The sequence below is a fragment of the Mastigoproctus giganteus genome, chromosome 9, assembly GCF_048544385.1.
Source record: "Mastigoproctus giganteus isolate SK-2022 chromosome 9, ASM4854438v1, whole genome shotgun sequence".
In the NCBI taxonomy this organism is placed as follows: domain Eukaryota; kingdom Metazoa; phylum Arthropoda; class Arachnida; order Uropygi; family Thelyphonidae; genus Mastigoproctus; species Mastigoproctus giganteus.
In genome coordinates this window covers 20,816,753-20,830,117 of record NC_143583.1, presented here as the reverse complement: position 1 = coordinate 20,830,117, position 13,365 = coordinate 20,816,753, and the positions used below count along the sequence as shown (strand labels likewise).

General features: G+C 35.5%; 1 protein-coding gene across 2 annotated transcripts in view; it reads left to right on the top strand.

Annotated features, from left to right (window-relative positions):
- The window catches only part of LOC150080074 (V-type proton ATPase catalytic subunit A), a 344,703-nt gene that overhangs the window by 14,910 nt on the left and 316,428 nt on the right, over positions 1-13,365 (top strand). The gene's annotated exons all lie outside the window — the stretch shown is intronic.

Below are 13,365 nucleotides of genomic sequence, written 5' to 3'. Positions count from 1 at the left end.
AGTGTGTACGATTGGAAAATAACAGTGTATCGCAGAGATTAAAAACAATTCTGTACTCAAAGAAGTATTTACTAAATTTCACCACATTAGCTGTATGGTTAGATTTGTGTAGTAATTCGTTTTAGGTGGGGGAGCACAAGGGAAAAAGGTTATCGTTAATCTATTGTTGGTCTTCGAGTTAAGGGAGCCCTGTTGCGAGAATTAATATTGAAAGAATGGCAAGGATTTTGCCTTGCTACTTTGAGGGCACCCCTCCTCTGAGCGAATTGCACATGTTATTTGTTTTTTATTAATATAAATACGTAAATAATATATTAATTATATATTGGGAAGGATTAACCCATCGACATTAAATTTAGTACATACATTCCTAAGAATGTTCTAAATAAGTTCTGAAACCTTGAAAAGATTGATCTTTTCAAGGTTTCAGAATTGAGATCTCTCGAACGGGAGGCAGAATTCGTTGTTTGCTCTACTTTGAGGGCACCCCTCCTCTGAGCGAATTGCACATGTTATTTGTTTTTTATTAATATAAATACGTAAATAATATATTAATTATATATTGGGAAGGATTAACCCATCGACATTAAATTTAGTACATACATTCCTAAGAATGTTCTAAATAAGTTCTGAAACCTTGAAAAGATTGATCTTTTCAAGGTTTCAGAATTGAGATCTCTCGAACGGGAGGCAGAATTCGTTGTTTGCTCTAGCTTGTATATCATTCTTCCCTTTTGGTGATTCCCTCCTCTCTCTCTCTCAGGGTACTCAATTTTTTTTTTTTTTTGGCTGTTGCAGCATAAGGCTCTGGCTTCCTTGCACCATATGGCTAGAAATAATAATGCTCGTTATAACATAATAATTCAGATAGAAAGTGAAGATCATATTAAACGAATACTAAAATGCACACTGACGTAGTTTTAATATTAATTCGGTCTTCTCCACTGGTGAAATGTTATTTATTTGAGGTAGTACAATACCATGGCAACTAGTTGTGAAGGCATTCACAATGAGATATAACCAAAACGATGCCAATTTAATTAATTAATTAAACTATTTTGGTATATGGCTACGTTAAAATTATGCTTTTGCGCTAACCTATATGTTAGTCATTCTACCTCGTAGCATGAAGCCTTTGCCCTTAAATGTTTTATAGTCTATTAATTCGGTTATACTCCAGACAGGGGCGTAGCTACCGTATAGCAAAAGTAGGCAAAGCCTATGGGGGCCCTACTTCACCAGGGCCTCTAGACAGACGACGCAACATGTAATGAAAATATTTTTCTCATTGAGCTCTTCAACAATGTGAGACATTTAGAATAAGGAAGAAATTCTTATATCTTATCCCCAAAACATAAACCCAGGCGTCGGCAGTCTTTATTTTGCTTTTACAAATGCAACTTTGTAGTGATCTGACACCCGTTCGGTTACTGTATGTGTCTGCGTCATACCGTATGGTGTTAAGGATTCCCCAACTTGATGGGGGGGGGGGGGGGTATACGAACATTTAGCCATATACGCTGTTCAAAAGTTGTTAGTTGGTTAATTTCATTTCAAGTTTGTTCAAGTCATTATCAAAACAGTAGACATACAAAAATGTATTTGTTTATTATTGCTATTTGTATTTAAAATATAAAGTTTAAAATTAAATTAATAAAATTTTTAGTTAAAACTGGATGAAAAGAAAAAAGGAAAGAGTGGAGCCCAAGAAGAAAGCAAAAGAACAAGCAGTCAATAAATTACCTAAATTAGATAATTTCTTTACAAAATACAGTAATGAATTATATCCAGGAGAGGTAAAGAAAAGACCAGTATTGAATCGGAAAATATGGAAAAGAATGATGCTGGTGTAATCTGAAGATCATTTAAACCAAGCAGGGTTATCAAACGAAAACAATTCACAACAATCATAGATATGCCTTCATCTGAAATTAGTGTTGAACACACTGCACCATTTATTCCGTCAACCTATCTTGGAGAATACGTGGACATCAACATTTCCAATGAAATAAAAAGAAACATTGAGTTTATCACCTCATAGGCCTAAAGGACCACTTACAAGGGATCCTGAACAACAAAACAGAAGTTTCAGTGACACCTACTGCTATTCTTTAGCCGACCGGGCTAGCTAGGTGGATAAAGTGCCTGCCTGGCAACTCAAAGGTCGCGGGTTCGAATCCCACCTCGGGCTTGGATCACAGTAAAATACAAAAACTTTGGGAGGTGCATTATAGCCACAGAAGCTGATGCGCCAACAACTAACAAAAAAAAAAAAAAAAACCTGCTATTCTACTTCAACGTATGGTCCAGTCCCTCGTTTATGGCTGTGCTACTCACAAATTTTAGATGCGGCATATTGCTAACCATGCTGGCTGTTTTCAGTTAAAAGTCAGCAGTGTTCCGGACTACAAGATTGGAAAAATCTGTCTTTTCGGATAAACACTGAGGTTTCACAACATCATATCGAGGCATGTGCCATACATGAAATGTGGCAAAAGAAAGCAACGATTGATAAAGATCTTGAGGAACAAGTAAGATACAGATCCTCATTTTGGAAAATGGTACTAGAACGATTATTTTGGATAACGCTTATGTTGGCTAAAAATTCTTTAGCATTCGGAAGTTAAATTTAGCATTAGAATTTAACACGGTCATCCGGAAGGATTTTCGGAAGATTACAATGGCAATTTTTTTTTATCGAAAGTCCATTTACTTTCCTACTATGATGGCGTAATGAAACAAATTATTAAGCCATCTGGTTCAGTAATTTATTTAAGCCTCACTATCCAAAATGAGTTAACGGGATGTTTAGGTACCAAATTAACAAAATTAACACTTAAAATTAATTCAGCACCATTCTATTCAATAATTTTAAATCCTACTCAAGATCTCACAAAAAAGATCAATTAAGTGTTATTGTACGACATGTTCACGTAATTCACGACGAAAATGAAAAATCCAAAGATTTTGAAATTTGTGAAACGTTTTTAGGACTCTGTGACATGAATGATCATTCGGCAGAAATCATGAACTATAATATAATGAAAATATTACACAAAATAAATGTTCCCATTGAAAAATGTTATGGTCAGGGATATGATGGGGCTAATGCCATGAGTGGGGTTTATAATGGTGTGCAGTCACGCATTAAAAGGATCCAATCAAATGCAGAGTACATTCATTGTGCAAATCACAATTTAAATTTAGTTATCAATGATAGCTATTGAGCATAAATTTGCCAGTAAAATGGATTTAAAAAATATTATTAATGATTTCGCAAATGTAAAAGGACGAAAAGTAACATTTTAGCTTTTTCGTAAATTTATTAGTTACAGTATAATATTTTGTTTGTCAAATTGTATTTAATAAGTAGTATCATATTGTAATATTAATTTTCAAATTTAATTTTGTAAAATTATAAATAAATCGTAAATAAAATACATATTTATGTTATTAAAATGATTTAACATTTTTTTATATTATACCTAATTAAAATTTATTTTAATAAAAAGAAGGGGCCCAAAATGATTTCTTGCCTAAGGCACCAAAAAACTTAGCTACGCCACTGACTCCAGATTATGGGTACACCTCCGGAGGAAGTGGCTTCTTTTGCTTGAATCCGTCCTGAATTACTGGCGTAAACTAATATAACCTGTTTTCACTAGCCAGAAATGAAAGACTTAAAAAACCCACACTTCTTTTGCTTGCATCCGTCTCGAATTTGGCCATGGCCGCAACGCAGTGACAAGGTACCCATAATCCGGAGGTAAAAAAAGGAAAACTGCAGCCATTATCAACCCACTGCAGGATAGAAGCTCCTCAACAATTCATGCTGAGGGAAATGGACCATAATCTGACACGCTGGTCCAGTGCGGGTTGGCAAATCGACCGTATTTAGCGGTCATGGGCTTGAACCCCGGTCTACTCAAAGAGCGTGTGCTACTGCATTCCTTCTCCTGACTACTCGGCTACGGAGGAACATCTGGAGATCAGTCGTTAATTCTAAGTTCTTATTTATTCGTTGCATACGTGTATTCTATTAGTGGTTTATTGCTTTTCCGTATGCGTCTGTCACAAAGAAAAGCAATAATTGGAGTTGTGATGTTTTTTTTTTTTATTATTATTACTGTATTTTTAACATTGTTTTTATCAGTATATCAGGTATTTTTTATACTTAAGTAATGGCAGTAGCAGGTATGGCCAACTTTTTCGTGCAGAGTGACATATATTATATGGGTAATGCATCGCGATAAGGAAATAAGCGAATCCAGGAGCTACCGGAATCAATGCTCTCCCCACCGATCCTCCCCTAGTCTACAAAATGTTTTAGCTAACTACGAAAAAAAAGCAAAAAAAAAAAAAAAAAAAACCGGATTTTATCATAAACGCTTTAAATCCATTAAAACAATTTTACGTTTATAAAGTAAATTTAATGCAAGTTAACAAATGAATTCATCCTCAGAGAATCGATGTTGTGAGAAGCTCACTAGCGTCCCTTAACTTACCTAAGCTAGTTAACCGCGCACGCTTACACATGTGCGTTAATAGTCACGTGCTTACCAAGCTGTTAGAAGAATAAATAAATAAATTTTTCTGTTTATACTCCAGGACGACCAAACGGTCAGAGGAGTTGTCGACTTGGTAGTCAGCTTTCTTCCGTCTTTTAGAAAGCTGACTACCAAAGTTGATTCCTATCTCCAAAAAAGTATGAAGTACTTGAAGAATGTTAATTTTATGTGCTATCAATAATCATCGGAGCGTTATCCTATGGGCAAAGAAGACATCTGCCTAGAGTCCCGATCAGAGAATGGTCCTAAAATTACTGTTTAAAAAAACTCATTGCTGTGTTTATTTTATTATTTTATTTTTTTACTAATACTATTTTTAAGTGATTTTTTTTTATCGGAAACTGAACTTTCTACCTGCCAAGGTCAATGAACTTTACTTTAAGATTAATTTGAAAATTACGTTTTTATCAAAAATGGTTTTACCGATTTTTAAGAAATATATTTTTGTTCTTATGTCATATAATTTGTTTATTTTCTTGTCAAAATAAAATGAAATTGAAAAATGTTCTTGATTAGTTTTTTCTTTAGATGAGAACCCCCCCCCCCCCCGCCAAATTCTATCTTGTCTTGGGCCTCATGAATGTATAACGCGCTACTGGTGTATGAGCTTGGCACACCCATGGTCCTGAGCTGGATATCATAATCTCTCTCTCAATTTTTTTTTTTTTTTTTTTTGGCTAGTGCAGCAAAAAGCGTCGGGCTTCCTTGCACCACATGGGTGATAATAATAACTGTATTTTAATCAGTCAGCTATCTCAATATATATGCCTTGGAAGGAAATCCAAGTGAAAAATGCTGATATAATTTTGGCTACACTCGTTGGGGCATGAAGCACCTTCCACTTTGGACACCTCCATGGGTTTCGCTTCATTTCTGATTTTAATACTGAAGCAGCAACAATGGATGCAAATGTAAATATATGCATATTATAATAAATATGACAAATAAAAATAAATAGATTGCCATTACCTTCTTTTGACATTCCGACGTAATTTTTATTTTAAAGGTTACCACATTTTGCTCATATTTCGGCTAACCTTTTATTTTGGCCTTGGCTTTCCGTGTGTTTCGAACTGCCATCTTCTTTATTTTTATTTGTCATATTTATTATTATAGCATATATATATTTTATTTTTTTCTCGGAAGGGTGCCACTAACAAGAGTTGCGCAGTCCTCAAGTGCCACGCGTGCTGGCAACCGCTGGTTTGTTTTTCTTTCTTGACAGTTCTAAGAGAGCTGCTTTTTTGTTCTTCAGAACAAGCTTGGGCGCCTCATTAGTTTTGTTTTCCAGTTTCTTTCAAGATACTGCCCGATTGCAAATTAATGACAATATAAGTTTTTTTTTATTTTATTCGGTTGTGAGACTGTTTACAATAAAACCATGTTTAAAAAAAGGTATTTTAATTTAAAAATTAAAACGAATTTTTATCTTGAGTTTTTGTTGCCATGCAGTGACTAGAACGCGGATTGTATCACAGTTAAAAGGCGGTTATACTTAGTTGTTTATACGGTCGCTAAGAGAAGAGAGTACAATTAATGCACGGACATAAAATGCGATTTTTTTTTTTTTTTTTTGTTCGTTGTGAAAAAAGTGTTTTTATAATGCTTGTTTATTGTTGGTGCGGGAAAATCGTCAAGTAAAAGTAAAACTATATTACAGTACTGTACTTGGAATATTCATTTTGCTGTGAGATGGATGGTCTCCTAGATGAGTCTTCGTTCCTATATTACACAATGTAAATATTGGTAACCCGTTGTGGGGAAGGGATATATATATATATATATAAAATTAATTGGTATTAATTTTCTGACGCTAATTACAGAATAAAAAAATGGCCCTTACTAACAAATCACTAAAATGTATTGTATAATTGGTAAAACTTATTGGGATGGCAGAAACCAGCAAATAAACAGCATCAGCCGTTTATTTGCTGATGCCGGAATGGCCATGTAGATGAATGGATTGATAATGATTGATCCTTATCCCTGCTAGAAAATATTGGGTTATAAATTTGTACTGAAATTGAAATTTTATTCAAATTAAGTCGAAATCATGACTCAGACCAGAGCAGCAAAGCAAAAGGCTCAAGCTAATGGCAGTGCTGTGGCTCAGGGGAGAACTGAGGGGGCCAGTTGCCCTCTGAATCACAGCCTTTTAAAATGCACTGCTTGCATGATGTGGTTGTGGAGCAATCGGGTACGGGACATGATATTGCCATGGGGAATGCCTTTGTGTGCGTGCGGTGTAAGGAAATCAGACGACAACTCAGCGTTGTTATGGGCCTATATAAGAGCTTGAAGGACAGGGTGGATGCCCTCGAAGGATCTAAATTGAGGGGCCCATCAAGCTCTCAGCTGCCCACATCAACGCCAGAGCTTGCATGATATTAGTACTGTATTAACATTAGTTTTTGCATTAGATTAAACATAGGCAAATACGTTGCTACTGTTTAAATTGCACCTTTAGGCACCTAGGGTTAGTCAGCACCATATAGACTTAATCCACCTCTAATGCAATTGAATAGTTCGTCTAATCTCACAATTTCCATAATGTGCATTAATTCTCTCTCTCTCTCTCTCTATCTCTCGCGCGCGCGCGCGCACACACACACACACACGGCGCCTCCGTGGGCAGAAGTAGCACATGCTTCTTGATTAGATCGGGGTTTGAGCCCGTGCCCACCAAATACAGAGGATGCTGAAAAGTCAGGGAATGACCACCGCATATCCCTGGAGCAATATGGACTTAGTTGCTAATGCTCCTTAAAACCAAATAACACACACAGCAGTAATAGTTGTGCCCCAGATACTGTGCGCAATGTCTGACAGGTGCTTAATTTTGTTCGTTATTTATCATGAAAATTTTTAATTTTTTTGAATTCTGCTTGCTACATATCATTATCTTTTTTTATATGCTGAAGTACTTACTTTATGTAACTTTTAATAAAATATTTAAAAAAGCTTTTTTTTACATGTTATTTTAAAAAAAAAAACGAAAAAATATTATTTCAGGTTAAAATGAAAAAAAAGTCATTCATAAAATATAAGCATGAAATCTCTTCCATTTTTAAGCTCAGAAAACTGTTAAGGGTAAAATTTTAAAACAACATTTGCATCTATATTTCTGAGCATATATATTACATATGTAAATTTACAGCCATTATTAATTCTGCTGAGCAGGAAAGTAAAAATAAAAGGACTACAAGAGCAGGAAAGTAAAAATAAAAAATGTATATTCTTTTAATTTTTTCTGAATTTTACTGAAAATAGGGCAAATCTCTTTCACCCAATGCTGAACCAAGAGGCAAAAATGACAAACTCCAAATAGCAGTTTTTTGTCACAGCCTGTTAGCTTGAATTGATGAACTAGGAATGTTGCAATTTTGGGACACCATACTAAAGGATTACTAATTTTTTCAAAAATGTTTTTGAAAATTGGATTTGCAAAATATAATCATAATATTAACCTGGTAGAGCTCACAAGATAGCTTTCATGTGCTCTGAAAAAAAAAAAAAAAAAATTATTTTTTTTTGATTCAAGCTTAATGATTGAAACCTTTTCTATTTTCATAAAAATATAGACTTACTTTAATTTTAGTTGTTTTAAAAGCAATATTTCATGATTTTCACAAAGTAATTAGTTGAAATCCTGAGAGATACTGGGTGGTGACCCTTTATGCATCTTCTTTATGGCCTGAGGTATGCAGAACTTCACAGGTCCTGCTCAGATATTTTAATTATATCAAATAAATGCTGTTCAAGTTCAATGTTCACCAGTTCCATTCTCTCACTTTCTAAAAAAGCATTGTCTTAGCCCTGGGAGAAATGTTTTTCAGCTTTCTTTGTGAATCCGTTTTCCACAAACATTCCAAGAACTTTCTACAAATTCAGTAGTCATTATTTCCTCTAAATATTTTAACCTTTGAGTATTATTCATAATTCTAATTTATTATTTATAATCCTCAAGTTAATCTAGTCTCCAAATGTCAATCATTGTGAACTGCTTCATGCCATTCCTGCTGATCTCCAATACCTTTATTCTCAGGAGCTGTATTCAACTTTCTTCCCATGGTTTCACACTAGTGTATACCTAGCCTGAAGCATGCCTCAGACAGTATTCCAGCATCTCATAATCTCCAACTACATCTAATATGTAATTCATTCAATTGTCAAACCTTACCCCCCCAACTCCCTTTAGCTCCATGAACTTTCTACAACTTCAGGAATCATTATTTCCTCCAAAATATTTAGCATTATTCATAATCCTCAATCAGTTAATCTGAGCCACAAATGTCAATCAAAGCCAGTCAAAACCTGTGACAACTAGTTTACAAGTTTTCCCCCCTGATAAAAAAAAAAAAAAAAAAAAAAAAACCTTCAGAAACACCACAATTTAACCATATGTGGGAACTGTCAGAAAGAACAAACGGCAACTTCCACCAAAGTTTGTAAACACAAAGCACAGAGAAGAAAATTCAAGCTTTGGAGACCAGATAGATATTACCATTGTCTTTACGTTACCAGAAAAGACAAAAATGTTATTCTGGCATCATGATAACAAAAATTGTTGATCAACAGATAATGCTAAAAAGCCTGAAATAATATCATTCTATAACTCTATGAAAGTGGGAGTATATCTTTAATGTTTGTTGTTATTTTATGTTCAGCAGAATTAATAAACTATTGTTTTAATAGAAAATTATGGAGTGTTATTGTAGCCATAGATCCAAACATTTTTAAATTCTGTTAGTGTCGGTAGACGGCTATGAGCAGTATACTAAACAAAATTCTAAGCTACAAAAAAAGTGCACATGCATAATTTTGAAATTGTGCACTCAACATTCTTCTGCACAGATTAATGGAAACAACTATTAGGATTATGTTTATATTTCATGATTTAACGTTTTTTTGTATGCTATGTAATTTTTTTTATGTATAACAATATTAGTTAAGAAATGGAGAAATTACCTCTATGATGTCTTGTAGAACACTTCAGTGCTAATACTCTCCATTGCTGAATGACTATACAAATAGTTTACATGTATTCTACACCCTCATAGACAAAATCAATGATCCAATGCACTATGGAATTAGAGGCTCATGGACCCCAAGCCCGACCCCAAAATACATAGAATCATCAACCCTAATCTTTGAGTGAGAGAATACAATACATCCGTATTTTATATGATATACAAAAATATGATATTAAGTTTTTTTGCATCCAATTCCTTTGTGACTGTATCATAGTATCAAATCAAATTGGTAAGACAAGATTTACCTCTAACAAACTCATACTGTGACTGGAGTAAACCCGCACTCCTGTCTAGATGGTCCAGCAGTACTTTAGCATTAGTGTTAGAAGAGGCATATGATGCTAGAAAGCAAGCCTATACAGCATCAGCCAAAAACAAAAAAAACCCTTCGAATTTCACCCATCCATTCACTCCAAAAGTTTGTCTACTTCTTCCTTGAATTTATTTAAGCTATCAACTTCCACAATGATAGATGGAAGTTTGTTCCAGCAGTCAACTACTCACTGGCTAAAAGCAAATTTCCACACATCTATTCAACAACTGTCTTTGATAGTAGAATTTATTGGGATGGTCTGCCCACAACATAAGGGATTTCGTGATAGCCTCTAGATGTTATAAATGTGTGGGCTATGGGCATTCTGCCAAGGATTGCTTTCAGACTGAGTTTCCTCAATTTCAGTTTATACCCCCTCAGGTTTGTAATCTAAGCAAGAGGAAGAATCCCATCAGCATTGAGCCTACTCAATCCATTCAAGGTCTTATACACCTCAATCAGATCACCCCACAGGTGCCTTGTCTCCAGACGCTTCAATTTTGCTTCAGCTGCACCCAGAAAGCAAAGCTCTTTCTTTTGCTTCCAGTATTTTTTCGTCTGAGTAGTTATTAACTCTATACAATTCTTAGATCCATCTTGCCATGAAATATTGTTCTTGTAAGGATGTTCAGTTTCTTGAATCCAATTTACGTTTAATAAATTATTGCTCTTTGTGATTAAGCTCAGCTGGACAGGTATTTTGAACGAACAGAGGGGTGAAGTGGAAGTGAGTTTTTTTTTTTTTTGGCTGATGCTGCATAAGCTTGCTTTCTTGCATCAAATGCTTCTACTAATGCTAATGCTAAAGCGTTTCAGGCCACCACCACCCTGTGTTATTATTTTTGATATTGAAGAGCACGACTTAACAAAGGAGTTATATGAACAGAATTTACTTGAGTTTGCTGAAGAATGTAAACTTTTTCTCAAGAGCTAGTAGATATCATAATAATAGAAATTGGAAATTAACCATTTGTTTTAGAACTAGGGTTTCCTATAGTGTTCTCAGCATATTTACTTGGATTATAAAAATCATAAGTTAAAGAATTATTATTAAACTACAATGTGTGCTGAGATTGCTCTAGGAAATCCCTAGCTCTTTTCAGAAATGTTGATATAAGAATATGAAACCTACTTGTGCAAGTTGCTCAGCTATGAATTGTTCTTAGAATGTGGTGTCCATCATTCCAGAACACGCTGCAGTTGGTCAGGAACAAGACAGACTTTTTAGTTTTTGCTTCAGGATGCATGGACTTACTGATTGCTGCTGCTTCAAGCTGTGTACTGAGTCCGTTTTCCTCTCCTATTTCTCTATTCTTCTACTGTCTTTTCTGTTTCTTTATTTGGTATTATCAGTACACAGAAAGTGAATCGTTGGCTGGCTCCACATGTCGGGGAGGGTAACCAACTAGTTCAGTACAGTGAAACTTCCCTTTAACGGACAGCCATGGGGAACGAAAATTTGTCCGTTAGAGAGAAGTGTCCGCTAACAAGAAGTCTGAGGGAGAAAAAAAAAAGAAAGAAAGAAAAATCGTTAAACGTTTAAAATTGCGCCTCCGTAGCCAGGTGGGAAGGAGCAGCAGTGCGTAGCACACGCTTCTTGATTAGACCGGGGTTCGAGCCCGTCACCACCAAATACGGAGGATGCGGAAAGGTTAAGGAATGACCACCGCATATCCTGGAGCAATATGGCCTTAGTTGCTAATGCTCCTAAAAACCAAACAACAACAACAACGTTTAAAATTGCCTTAAAATTCTTGAAAAAGGGTTTAGAACCGTGACGTAAACCTTGATAAAATTCAGAGAATCGGAAATAGAAAATAAACACACGATTGAGGCAATACGTGGAAGAAAAGTTCCTAGAAAAAGGGCCATGAGCTCGCCCGCTGTCCATTATAGGGAGATCAAATTAAGTGCTAATCTTAACGAAACAGTGCAGACTGCCTGTCCGCATCCGTTACAGAGAATGTCCACTAGACAGAAGCTGAAAACACGTTAAAACCAATAGAGGAGAGTTGGGGAATTTGAAAATGGCCGTTGTAGAGAGATGTCCGTTAAAGAGAGGTGTCCGTTAGGAGAAGTTTCACTGTATATGTTTGTGATCTGTATAGTATTGCCTATGGGTGGCAGGTTTGCCAGAAAAGCTGGCTGGGACCACCTAGTTTAATAAATAATAATAAAATGTTTTTTTGTCTATAGTTTTGAGTAGTTTTGTGTTGCCCCCAAAACTACTCTATCCAGAAGAGAGCTGTTGGTAGTCATCAGTGAATCCTCTTTGCTAATTCTGCTTCCTGTCATATAGATATTCACTTTCTGTTGAGGCGCATCCGTAGCCAGGTGGGCAGGAGCAGCAGTGCATAGCACACACTTCTTGATTAGACTGGGGTTCGAGCCCATGCCCACCAAATACGGAGGATGCGGAAAGGTCAGGGAATGACCACCGCATATCCCCGGAGCAATATGGCGTTAGTTGCTAATGCTCCTAAAAACCAAAAAAAAAAAGTAACTTTCTGTTGCATATATTTCCACTGCAAATGTGGAAAGTAGATTCTATTCTTTTTAGCATCTAATTTCGCCACTGTCTTCCAATCCAGACTGGATATGTGTTAGTCATCCAACACCCTTTAAACTCTAAATCTGCTGAATCAACTTTTTATACCTTTTACACATTTTATTTATTTTCTCTTTATGCATCTTTTTATGCAGTTTTCTCTATCTGTTTCCACGGCACCTCCGTAGCCAGGTGGGAAGGAGCAGCAGTGCCTACCACATGCTTCTTGATTAGACCGGGGTTCGAGCCCGTCACCACCAAATACGGAGAATACGGAAAGGTCAAGAGAATGACCACCGTATATTCCCGGAGCAATATGGCCTTAGTTGCTAATGCTCCTAAAAACCAAATAACTAACAAACAAACAAACTATCTGTTTCCTGAAAATTACAGGCTACAGAAATCGTTGACCAATATAAAGGTACTTATACTTCTGAACCTTTGCGATACTAGAATACTATGGGCTTTGACCTGCCATTTATAAAAATTTGATTTTTTTTTTTTTTTATGAAAACTCCAAACACGAAAGGTATCAAAACCTATAGTACTTAGTACCGTGCATGGGTTGAAGGAGAAGTATGGGGGAGGATAAAGAAAAACAGAAAAGGAGATCATCATATTAAAAAACAGTATTTTCTAGCATATTGGTTTGTGTTCTACTGTTGGTACACTCTCTTGTGCAGTGGTACATGGGAAAAACAAAATAAGTAATGCAGTCTTATATAAAAATTAAAACAAAAATGTGCAGTCATCAATCAAATTTTTATTTACTTCTAGGAATCTAATACTTTCCTTCTCTTTATGCAACTTTTTGCTGCAACAGATCATTTCTAGCCTCGGTTTAAAACCTCAGCTTCTTCCACACACTACTATTTTACTATGTTTAATTTTTTGGAATTATTT